Genomic DNA, 12543 nt, shown 5'->3' on the forward strand with positions numbered 1-12543 from the left:
CTGTTGGTTTTCACAAAAAGGTTGAGTTTGGTTTGTGAAAATCTATTAAGCTATACTCTGATGATATATCCACATTTCTACATGTATTTTATACTTCAATAAAAAGTTAAACAAATTTATCACACTTTGTGGTAATTTGGCTTTTTTTCTGATTTTTACTTTAGGAGAAGTCTTTTTTTTTTTCTTTAGAGACACAGTTTCACTTTGTCACCCTCAGTAGAGTGCCCTGGCGTCATAGCTTACAGGAACCTCAAATTCCTGGGCTCAAACCATTCTCTTGCCTCAGCCTCCCCAGTAGCTGGGACTACAGCTGCCCACCACAACACCCGGCTATTTATTTTAGAGATGGGTCTCACTCTTGCTCAGGCTGGTCTTGAATTCCTGTCTTCAGGCAATCCATCCACTTCAGCCTCCCAGAGTGCTAGGATAACAGGTGTGAGCCACCTCGTCCAGCATAGCAGAAGTCTTTTTTTATTTTTATTTTTTGAGACAGAGTCTTACTGTGTCGCTATTGGTAGAGTACCGTAGCGTCACAGCTCACAGCAACCTCAAACTTGGGCTTAAGCGATTCTCTTGCCTCAACCTCCCAAGTAGCTGGGACTACAAGGCACCAACCACAAGTCTTAAAAAAAAAAAAAAAAAAAGTGATCTAAGACTCTCCCTGGACATCTCAGAGCCCCTAGAGGGCGCTCATTCGTTGAGTTTTTTCACATACTATAAAATTTATTCATTTAAAGTGTACTATTCAATGTTTTTAGACTACTTAGAGTTGCGCAACCATCACCATAGTCAATTTTAGAATATTTTCATCACCTCAAAAGAAACCCTGTACCCCTTAGCTATCAGTACCTGGTAACCACTAATCTACTGTCTGCCTCTATGGATTTGTCTGTTCTAGATATTTGAAATGAAAGAAATCAAGTAACATGTAGCCTTTTGTATCTGACTTCTTTCACTTAGCATAATGCTTTTAAGGTTCCTCCATGTTGTAGCAGGTATCAGAGCTTCATTCCTTTTTATAGTCAAATAAGATTCTGTGGTATGGACAGACCACATTTTGTTTACCCACTCATCTGTTGATGGTATTTGGGTTGTGTCCACCCTTTGTCTATTATATGCCAAAGACTTCACTGGTCCTCACAGGTTGCTCAGTTCCAGAAGGCCTCAATCTCATTTGATTTTAGATCCTGCTCTCAGGAGAGGACTGCAGTGTGAATGGTACCCCCATGGAGCTGGACAGCTCAGAAAGTATTGGATGAACTCTTAGAATTCCCTTAGGATTTCCAAAGCTTTGGGCCCAGGAAAGTGTCAACAAGGCCATGTCTCCTCAAGGCAACTTTTACCTATGTGTGTGAAGGGAGTCTCTCTCACCCCAAGCTGTCAACAAGGTCCTTGGGAGGAGCCCAGATAAATTGCAGCCATTCAAATCTGGCAAGGGATTATCAGAAAGATATTTGGGACAGAAACACCCCCCACACACTCCAAATTGAAGCTCCTGGCACTTCAGTATTGGGAGCAGTCACTCAGGTGTTTATGACTAATGCTACTAGACTCTAGACACAGAGAAAATAATCTCATGGATTTGTAACCTGCTCTCTAGCTTGCCTCCATATGCAGATAAGCCTTAATTTGTCCCAGATCCATCTGTGGGGCAGTCCTGGCATCCTTTGAGCCAGGGTCTGATTAGGGTCTAGGAAAGGGCTCCTTGCTAAGTTGAGACTGAGTCTTGGGACTGGCATAGGGAGAGAGGAGGTTCTAGATCAAGAGGCACCAATCAATGGGTGGCAGGCTGGCTCTGGACAGGGCCACTAGCCAAGGAACAGTTTGTACCAAGGTAAGGCCTGGCTGGGACTGCTGGCCAGGTACCTGAGGAGAAGGAAATATCATAAGAAGAAACACAGTGTCAGCAGCATGAGTGGCTGGGGCAGACCCTAGATCCTAGCTGGGCCAATCAGAAATTAGGGATGGGAATTCAGAAACAGCTAATTAATTTCTGGAACTCAGACAGCAAAGGGGGCAACCATTTTTTTCCCCATTCTAGAGTCCAGTTCCTTGTAAATTTCAGCTGAATTTCCTTTTGTGTGTGTGTGTGAAAGTCTCACTTTGTTGCCCCTTATAGAGTACTGTGTGGTGTCGTACATAGCTCACAGCAACCTCAGTCTCTTGGGCTTAAGCAATTCTCTCACCTGTCTCCCAAGTAGCTGGGACTACAGGCGCCCACCATAACACCTTTTTATTTTTTTGCAGATTTTGGCCAGGGCTGGATATGAACCCACCACCTCTGGCATATGGCTTCTTTTTTTTTTTTTTTTTTTTATTAAATCATAGCTGTGTACATTGATATGATCATGGGGCATCATTCACTAGCTTCACAGACCGTTTACCAAGTTTCACATATACCCTTGTAAGATGCACTGCTGGTGTAATCCCACCAATCCCCTTCCCTCTACCCACCTCCCCCCACCCTCCCCTCCCTTTCCCCCTTCCCCCTATTCTTAGGTTGTAACTGGGTTATAGCTTTCATGTGAAAACCCTAAATTAGTCTCATAGTAGGGCTGAGTACATTGGGTACTTTCTCTTCCATTCTTGAGATACTTTACTAAGAAGAATATGTTCCAGCTCCATCCATGTAAACATGAAAGAGGTAAAGTCTCCATCTTTCTTTAAGGCTGCATAATATTCCATGGCGTACATATACCACAATTTATTAATCCATTCGTGGATCGATGGACGCCTGGGCTTCTTCCATGACTTAGCAATTATGAATTGGGCTGCAATAAACATTCTGGTACAAATATCTTTGTTATGATGTGATTTTTGGTCTTCTGGGTATATGCCCAGTAGAGGAATTACAGGATTGAATGGCAGATCTATTTTTAGATCTTTAAGTGTTCTCCATATCTCTTTCCAAAAGGAATGTATTAATTTGCATTCCCACCAGCAGTGCAAAAGTGTTCCCTTTTCTCCACATCCGCGCCAACATCTCTGGTCTTGGGATTTTGTGATATAGGCTAGTCTCACTGGAGTTAGATGGTATCTCAAAGTAGTTTTGATTTGCATTTCTCTGATGATTAAAGATGATGAGCATTTTTTCATATGTCTGAAGGCCGCACGCCTGTCTTCTTCAGAGAAGTTTCTCTTCAAATCCCTTGCCCAGCCTGTGATAGGATCCCTTGTTCTATTCTTTTTTTTTTTTTTTTTTTGTAGAGACAGAGTCTCACTGTACCGCCCTTGGGTAGAGTGCCGTGGCGTCACACGGCTCACAGCAACCTCTTAATTCTTGGGCTTACGCGATTCTCTCGCCTCAGCCTCCCGAGCAGCTGGGACTACAGGCGCCCGCCACAACGCCCGGCTATTTTTTGGTTGCAGTTTGGCCGGGGCTGGGTTTGAACCCGCCACCCTCGGCATATGGGGCTGGCGCCCTACTCACTGAGCCACAGGCGCCGCCCCCTTGTTCTATTCTTGCTAATGCGTTTGAGTTCTCTGTGGATTCTGGTTATTAAATCTTTGTCGGAGACATAACCTGCAAATATCTTCTCCCATTCTGAGGGCTGTTTGCTTGCTTTACTTACTGTGTTCTTGGCTGTGCAGAAGCTTTTTAGTTTGATCAAATCCCAGTAGTGTATTTTTGAAGCTGCTTCAATTGCCCGGGGGGTCCTCCTCATAAAATACTCGCCCAGCCCGATTTCTTCAAGGGTTTTCCCTGCACTCTCCTCTAGTATTTTTATAGTTTCATGTCTTTTTTTTGTGATTTTTTTTTTTTTTTTTTTTGGCCGGGGCTGGGTTTGAACCCGCCACCTCCGGCATATGGGACCGGCGCCCTACTCCTTGAGTCACAGGTGCCGCCTATAGTTTCATGTCTTAAGTTTAAATCTTTGATCCAGTGAGAGTCTATCTTAGTTAATGGTGAAAGGTGTGGGTCCACTTTCAGTCTTTTACAGGTTGCCAGCCAGTTCACCCAGCACCATTTGTTAAATAGGGAATCTTTTCCCCACTGAATGTTTTTAATTGGCTTGTCAAAGATTAAATAACAGTAAGTAGCCGGATTCATCTCTTGATTCTCTATTCTATTCCAGACATCTACCTCTCTGTTTTTGTGCCAATACCATGCTGTTTTGATCACTATTGATTTGTAGTATAGTCTGAGGTCTGGTAGCGTAATTCCTCCTGCTTTGTTTTTATTTCTGAGTAATGTCTTGGCTATTCGAGGTTTTTTTCCGATTCCATATAAAACGAAGTATTGTTTTTTCCGGATCTTTAAAGTATGACAGTGGAGCTTTAATAGGGATGGCATATGGCTTCTTTAAGCCACAGGAGCTGCCCATAACGCTTATTTTTTTTACAGACAGGGTCTCACTCTAGCTCAGGCTGGTCTCAAACTGGTGAGCTTAGGCTATCCACCAGCCTCAATTTCCCAGAGTGCTGGGATTACAGGTGTGAGCTGCTATGCCCAGCCTCAGAGTCTCACTTTGATGCCCTTGGTAGAGTGCAGTGTTGTCATAACTCACGGGAACCCCAAATTCTTGGGCTCAAGCGATCCTTTTGCCTCAGCCTCCCCGAGTAGCTGGGATTACAGGTGCTCCCCACAGCACCCACCTATTTTTAGAGACAGGGGTTTCACTCTTGCTCAGGCTGGTCTTGAACTCATGAGCTCAAGCAATCCACCTGCTTCAGCCTCCCAGAGTGCTAGGATTACAGGCGTGAGCCACCACGCCAGCCTTGAATTTCCTATTATTGGATTCCATGAAACACTCTTATATTCTTGTAATAAATTGCCCTTTATGGTTGACATGAGATGCTTTCTCTACTTTCAACCAAAGGCAGGAAGATATACACTGTGGAAATTCTCTGTCCATCAATTACAGTCTGCTGGGACAGAGAAAGAGAGTTATTCAACAAATTAAATATAAATGGGGCAGCACCCATAGCTCAGTCGGCAGGGCACCGGCCACATACACTGAGAGTGGTGGGTTCGAACCTGGCCCGGGCCAGCTAAAACAACAATGACAGCTGCAACAACAACAACAAAAATAGCCAGGTGCTGTGGCGGGTGCCTGTAGTCCCAGCTACTTGGGAGGCTGAGGCAAGAGACTCACTTAAGCCCAAGAGTTTGAGGTTGCTGTGAGCTGTGACACCACAGCACTCTACCCAGGACAACAATTAAGCCTCTGTCTCAAAAAAAAGAAAAAAATTAAACATAATTTATGTGATAAGTGTGGAAAACAGGGCAAAACTCCTATTCCCATGAAAAGGAGGAACAAAGAAATGAAAGAAAACCTACTAGTAATCAAAAAGAAGCCCCGCCCATCGATCCACAAATGGATTAATAAATTGTGGTATATGTACACCATGGAATATTATGCAGCCTTAAAGAAAGATGGAGACTTTACCTCTTTCATGTTTACATTGATGGAGGTGGAATATATTCTTCTTAGTAAAGTATCTCAAGAATGGAAGAAAAAGTATCCAATGTACTCAGCCCTACTATGAAACTAATTTATGGCTTTCACATGAAAGCTATAACCCAGTTGCAACCTAAGAATAGGGGGAAGGGGGAAAGGGAGGGGAGGGAGGGGGGAGGTGCACAGACGGAGGGAGATTGGGGATTACACCTGCGGTGCATCTTACAAGGGTATATGTGAAACTTAGTAAATGTGGAATATAAATGTCTTAGCACAATAACTAAGAAAATGCCAGGAAGGCTATGTTAACCAGTGTGATGAAAATGTGTCAAACGGTCTATGAAACCAGGGTATGGTGCCCCATGATCACATTAATGTACACGGCTATGATTTAATATAAATAAATAAAATAAAAAGAAGCCTATCACAGGGAATCTACCTAACAAATGTAAACATTGTAACCTAATTCTTTGTACCCTCAAATTAATCTGAAATTTAAAAAAAAAACAAGCCCATCAAATTAAGATTTGTGGGCAGGGCACAGGGGCTCACACCTGTAATCCTAGCACTCTGGAAGGCTGAGGCAGGAGGATCCCTTGAACTCAGGAGTTTAAGACGAGCCAGAGCCAGAACAAGACACATCTCTACTAAAAACAGAAAAAAAAATTGGCCAGGCACTATGGCTGGCGCCTATAGTCCCAGCTACTCAGGAGGGAGGGTAGGATCCCTTGAACCCAGGAATTTAAGTTTGCTGTGAGTGAAGCTGATGCCACTGTGATCAGCTGCCTGTCACTGTCAGCCAATATACAAAGATGGTGACAGGTCCACCAAACTTCATCTGCCAGAATGCCAGCAATTCTGGAGAATAGTGAGAGTAGCCTCTTCAAGACTGTTTCGTTTTTCCATTACCAAAATCACAGTTTTGTACATAAAAGTGAAAAGCAAGAACCATACTAACCCTTATCTTAAACAACAGTATTAACATTTGTCTTAAACAACCATAATCACCATAACCTATGACCCATAATAAACAATAATTGACATAACTCATGATCCATATATATAACAACATTCCAATTTAAAAGTTAATCTCCGGGGCGGCGCCTGTGGCTCAGCGGGTAGGGCTCCGGCCCCATATACCGAGGGTGGCGGGTTCAAACCCAGCCCCGGCCAAACTGCAACAACAACAAAAAATAGCAGGGCATTGTGGCGGGCACCTGTAGTCCCAGCTACTTGGGAGGCTGAGGCAAGAGAATCGCCTAAGCCCAGGAGTTGGAGGTTGCTGTGAGCTGTGTGACGCCACAGCACTCTACCGAGGGCGATAAGGTGAGACTCTGTCTCTACAAAAAAAAAAGTTAATCTGGGGCGGTGCCTGTGGCTCAGTCGGTAAGGCGCTGGCCCCATATGCCAAGGGTGGCGTGTTCAAACCCGGCCCCGGCCAAACTGCAACCAAAAAATAGCCGGGCGTCGTGGTGGGCGCCTGTAGGCCCAGCTACTCGGGAGGCTGAGGCAAGAGAATCGCTTGGGCCCAGGAGTTGGAGGTTGCTGTGAGCTGTGTGAAGCCACAGCACTCTACCGAGGGCCATAAAGTGAGACTCTGTCTCTACAAAAAAAAAAGTTAATCTCCGGCGACGCCCGTAGCTCAGTAGGTAGGGCACTGGCTACATAAACCGAGGCTGGTGGGTTCAAGCTAAAACAACAATGACAGGGCGGTGCCTGTGGCTCAAGGAATAAGGCGCTGGTCCCATATGCCGGAGGTGGCGGGTTCAAACCCAGCCCCGGCCAAAAAAAAAATCACAAAAAATAAATAAATAAATAAATAAAACAACAATGACAACTGAAACAAGAACAACAAAAATAGCCAGGCGCTGCAGTGGGCACCTATAGTCCCAGCTACTTGGGAGGCTGAAGCAAGAAAATCACTTAAGCCCAAGACTGACTCCACAGCAGTCTACCCAGGGCGATAGCTTGAGACTCTGTCTCAAATAAATAAATAAATAAAATAAAAGTTAATCTCCTAAATCAATTGCCCTAAAGTACTCAAGATATACACTTTTAGGTGAAAGCTGAATTTACAAAACAACAAGAATGGAAGATACGAGGAAAAGGTCACATAGGACCTAAACTAGCCAGACCAGCTGTGCTGTCTCAGCCCTAGTCTGACTGACTCCATCTTATTACACACATCTGACTATACTTGCTCTCTCCATAGCACTGTAGCCTGGGCAACAGAGTGAGCACTTTTTTCTTTCTTTCTTTTTTTTTTGAGACAGAGTCACTTTGTCACCCTCAGAGTGCTGTGCTGTCACAGCTCACAGCAACCTCAAACTCTTGACCATAAGCGATTCTTCTGCCTCAGCCTCCCAAGTAGCTGGGACTACAGGAGCCCCACAACACCCAGCTATTTTTAGAGACAAGGTCTTGCTTTGGCTCAGGCTGCTCTCGAATTCATGAGTTCAGTCAATCCACTCACCTCGGCCTCCCAGAGTGCTAGGATTATAGGTGTGAGCCACTGCATCTGGCCAGAGTGAGCACTTTAGAAGGCCAAAGCAGGAGTTTGAGGCCACAGTGATCATGCTACTGCATTCAGGCCTGGATGACAAAGTGAGAACCTGCCTCTTATTTAAAATAAAAAAAGCTGGCTCGGCACCTATGGCTCAAGCAGCTAAGGTGCCAGCCAAATATACCTGAGCTGGCAGGTTCGAATCCAGCCTGGGCCTTCCAAACAACAATGACGGCTGCAACCAAAAAATAGCCAGGCATTGGGTGGGCACCTGTAGTCCCAGCTACTTGGGAGGCCAAGGCAGGAGAATCGCTTGAGCCCAGGAGTTGGAGGTTGCTGTGAGCCACGGCACTCTACCCATGTTGAGACTCTGTCTCAAAAAAAAAAAAAAAAAAAAAAAAAGCCAAAGTGAGACTCTCTCTCTCAAAAAAAGAGTTTTTTCTATAAGAAATGGTAAATGATAAATGTTTTGGCACAGTAACTGAGCTAACGCCGGAAAGGCTATGTTAACCACTGTGATAAAAATGTGTCAAATGGTTTATGAAGTGAGTGTATGATGCCCCATAATCATATCATTGTATACAGTTATGATTTAATAAAAAAATTAAAAAAAAAAAAAAAGAAATGGTAAATGTGGTAAAATGCTTGTAAAACAATAATAGCCAATGTGGGCAAAGGGCAAAGTAGGGAAAAATCAAATATTCTTCTATTCTGTTGATAGAACTGATATAATCTTTCTGGAGGATCAAGGTGGGCACCAACAGGGCTAGCTACACCCAGTCTCAAGTCACCTTCCCCAGTTGGCCTAAGACAAGAAGCTGAAGCCAGTAGGAAGCAGTCCCCTGCCATTCAGAGCAGAGTGAGCAGGAGAAGGACAAAGAATGGATCTGAAAACAAAGGAACTGATGACCAGAACACTTAACCATTCTTCCCAGTGTGTGCCAGGCCCTGTGCTCCATATTGGGGCTGCAGCCTGGGATAGCACAGACAGAACACAGTCTGGGGCAAGACAGTGCCACTGTGCACAGCAGGGGGACCTCTACCCCAGGAAAATGCAGCTCCTCTCAGAGATGTTTCTAGCCCACGTCTTCTCTCCACAAGGACACAGCCCCTTGCACTCAGGTTGGCAAGCAGCTGGAAACTCCTGGTCAGATTACTATTTCAGCATCGTGTTTAGAGATTCTGGGTCCTCTCTAGAAGGAGTCTTTAACCTGACAACCACAAACTCCTGGAGCAGAAGTCCCTGAAACATGTCATTTATTCATTTGACAAATATTTATTGTTTTGGAGACAAGGTCTAACTCTGTCACCCAGGCAGAAATGAGATAACGTGATCATAGGTCACTGCAGCCTCAAACTCCTGTACTCACGCGATCCTCCTGCCTCAGCCTCCTGAGTAGTTGGGACAACAGGCATGCACCACCAAATTCAGAGTTAGAGTCTCGCTATGTTGCTCGGGTAGATCTCCAACTCCTGGCCTCAAATGCCCCTCCCAATATGCTGGGATTACAGGCATTAGCCACCATACCTGGCCTCATTTGACAAATATTTGTTAAGCAACTACTACATATCTGGCACACTTCTATACCCTATGGAGATAGTAATGAAAAAACACAAAAACTTCTCTATTTTCAAAAATGGCAAAATGCCAATAATTGTTAAATATAGGCAGAGGTGGTAACAGGTGTTCATTGTAGTTATGTTTTTTATGTGTTTTGAGCATTTTTACTGAAAATAGAAATTGGAAGAAAAAATGTCTTCAAATTGACAATAAATACGTGTGTATATGTTTGTGCTAAATGCTAAACAATATAAAACAGTAATGAGGGTTGGCAAGTTTATATTGAGATTTTAATTTTAAATAGGGTGATTCCAAGAACTCCTCACCCCGAAGTTGATGGGAAGGAGAGGGGAATGACCCAGGTGGCTTTTGAAGGAACAGATGTCTTGGCATCACGCCAAGAAGAGGGAAAGGTCTGAGGCAGGAACATGCCCATTTTCCAGAATCAGGAAAGAAGCAAGTGTGTGGCTGCAGCAGAGACGGGGTGCCAGGAGCAGAGGGCACAGTCAGCGAGGAAGTTGCCTCGGGGGCAAGCAACTCAGGCAGGACCTCAAAGGCCACCTGAAGGACTATGGAGTTTATTTACCCTGTTAACAACGGGAGCCCCGGGAGACTTAAGCCGACTTGTGGAAGGTACCCATGCCTCCTCCAGGGGCGGAAGGTCTCTAGAGATGAGTCTCCCAAGACCACGGCTCAACGTGATCAGGGTTCGTCCTTCAAGTTCTGTGGCTACTGTGCCTGGACAGGAAGGGGCGGGCGCTGCCAAGTCCCTCCGCCGTAGCTGCGCATTACCATAGTGACCACGGCCGGGCCAGACGCTGGGCGTGCTGCTGGCTGGAGCTGCAGGCTGGAGGCTGCGACCCTCAGGTGAGCGCTCATGAGGGGGCGCGGGTAGGGCAGGGCCGGGAGTCGGGCTGACCCCCAGCTGCCCGGGCCCCACTGCCCTCCACCTTCCATTGTGATCCTTCTTGTTATTTAGCATCAATACAACCTAGGCAGGGTCCCGTACCTCATTGCAAGAGCTGCACTGAAAGATTTTTGTTTCCTTTCAGCAGCTCTTGTATTAAGAACGCAACCTCCTCTCAAGTAAAAGCTATTTTCCCCAATGTGTGGGATGGAGGATAAGTTTATGTTATCCTGATGAACATTAAGTAACACCCAGGACGTCAAAACAAAGTTATCAGAGTCTAAGTTTTCTTACAAACCTGAGTAAGTGGAAAAGAAAGTGCCAGTTTGGAGCTAACATGCCATCAACACCTCTTAACGTGTGCTAGACTGTTTTTAACAGAGACCTTGGAGTTCAGCCAACTGCAAGCCATTTCTCTAAGACTTAAGTTGATTCTTTTCAGTGTTTTTATTTTTCCAGTTACCTTTGCTTGAAGGTACCTGATAACTGGTTTTCTATTTATATTAGTGGTATGTAACAATGTCTCCATTTTTGGATATATGTATTGATTTTTTTACAGTGAGTTAATTTAAATATAAAGATTAATAATACCATTGATGGTACTTGGAAATAGGAGGGAAAGAAACCCAACAACATAAAATGTAGAACCTGAGACTGTTTTGCCCCTCCTAGCTTTTGTAGAAAAGTGTTTTCTTGGGCGGCGCCTGTGGCTCAGTGAGTAGGGTACCGGCCCCATATGCCGAGGGTGGCGGGTTCAAACCCAGCCCCGGCCAAATTGCAACAAAAAAATAGCCGGGCGTTGTGGCGGGCGCCTGTAGTCCCAGCTACTCGGGAGGCTGAGGCAAGAGAATCGCGTAAGCCCAAGAGTTAGAGGTTGCTGTGAGCCGTGTGACGCCACGGCATTCTACCGAGGGCCGTACAGTGAGACTCTGTCTCTACAAAAAAAAAAAAAAAAAAAAAAAAGAAAAGTGTTTTCTTTGCCTGGAATGATTTTCCCTATTCTCAGGCATGATTGTGAAAATATATAACAACCACTAAGGCACAGGCCGCAAGACCTGGTCAGATTCCTGGAGGGGCCCTCTGCTCTCTTTGTAGCCAGCATTTACCCTTGTGGGGATTTTCTTTCAATTTAGAGCATGGAACAATGACACCGCCCAATGTCTAGGTTATGATATGGAGACGGGTGAACAGCAGAAGGAAGAGGGAAGAAGGAAGAGAAAAAGAGAAAAGAGTGAGGTCAGACACCATTTGGCTCTTCTTGGCTAAGGGCCTAATATATGCCAGGCACTGGAAGTGACAAAAAGAGAAGGCACAGCCCCTGACACTCAGACTTCCTTCTCTTCAGTGTGGAGGGCAGGACCACCAGCAGGTCCCAATCCCAGGCATTCCCAGAAGGAAAAGGTGCCATCTAGGTGGATCTTGAAACACTCTGATGCATTGTTTAAGGACTGCTGCAAATGCAGCCATGAGACTGGCCCCAGGTGGGTGAATGCCTGGGACACTGTGGCTTCCAGGAACTGGCTAATCTCTGAGCTCATCTTGATCAATCAGTACCTATGCTGGTTGCCAGCTGAGTATCTGACACTAGCGCTGCCATTGTGTGTGTGTGTGTGTGTGTGTGTGTGCTGTCCCCAGAACCCATGAAGACAGATAATGTTTGATGATAGGGAGCAGGGGTACATAAGATTTGGAGATCATCTTATCCTGCACAAGTCCCATGGAGACAGACAAACACAGTAGCTGAGCTAGAGATCCTGGGAATATGTGGAGAACTGACAGGGGCTCTCAGACTAGAGAGAGGTTCTGGACCACCCAAAGTCTCTCTGCAGCTGTACCAGGCAGAGCTGGGAAGACAGCCATGCCTGCTGGAACACCCCCCCCCCCCCCGGCCAGGTGATTGCAGGGGAGGGGCAGTGTGCTCAGGCAGAGGTGAGAAGTCAGAGGCAGAAGGGTGGCCAACAGTCCTAGTATGCCTGGGATTGCTTCAGTTTTAGCACTGCAAGTCTGAAGTCCCAGGTAATCCTAGTCCCTGGCAAACCAGGATAGTTAGTCACCCTCGCCAGGGGTCCTCAAACTTTTTAAACAGGGGGCCAGTTCACTGCCCCTCAGACTGTTGGAGGGCCGGACTATAGTTTAAAAACAAAACAAAACTATAGGGTGGCACCTGTGG

This window comes from Nycticebus coucang, chromosome 4 (genome assembly GCF_027406575.1).
Source record: "Nycticebus coucang isolate mNycCou1 chromosome 4, mNycCou1.pri, whole genome shotgun sequence".
Classification (NCBI taxonomy): domain Eukaryota; kingdom Metazoa; phylum Chordata; class Mammalia; order Primates; family Lorisidae; genus Nycticebus; species Nycticebus coucang.